This window comes from Oncorhynchus gorbuscha, linkage group LG19 (assembly GCF_021184085.1).
Source record: "Oncorhynchus gorbuscha isolate QuinsamMale2020 ecotype Even-year linkage group LG19, OgorEven_v1.0, whole genome shotgun sequence".
Classification (NCBI taxonomy): domain Eukaryota; kingdom Metazoa; phylum Chordata; class Actinopteri; order Salmoniformes; family Salmonidae; genus Oncorhynchus; species Oncorhynchus gorbuscha.
The window spans coordinates 80785507-80785976 of NC_060191.1; positions in this window are offsets into that span (position 1 = coordinate 80785507).

The window sequence follows — 470 nt, forward strand, 5'->3', positions numbered from 1 at the left end:
AGGGTCCCCCATGGATAAAGGTCCGTGTTAGGGTGCTCCATAGCGGGCATGAATTTGTGGAACACCGCTAATGTAATTTTGGGTTCCCAGGTGCACGTTTTCAATCACCAGGTACACGGATGTATAGGGTCCCCCATGGATAAAGGTCCGTGTTAGGGTGCTCCATAGCGGGCATGAATTTGTGGAACACCGCTAATGTAATTTTGGGTTCCCAGGTGCATGTTTTCAATCACCAGGTACACGGATGTATAGGGTCCCCCATGGATAAAGGTCCGTGTTAGGGTGCTCCATAGCGGGCATGAATTTGTGGAACACTGGGTAGTAAAAAAAAAAAAACCTTCCATAAATCACTCAGGGAGGGCCCCCACGGCTAGAGGGCCGTAGTAGGGTGCTCCTATAGCGGGCATGCATGTCAGGAACACCTGTAGGTGCATTTAGGACCATATTTTAATTTTCGGGTTCCCAGGTAC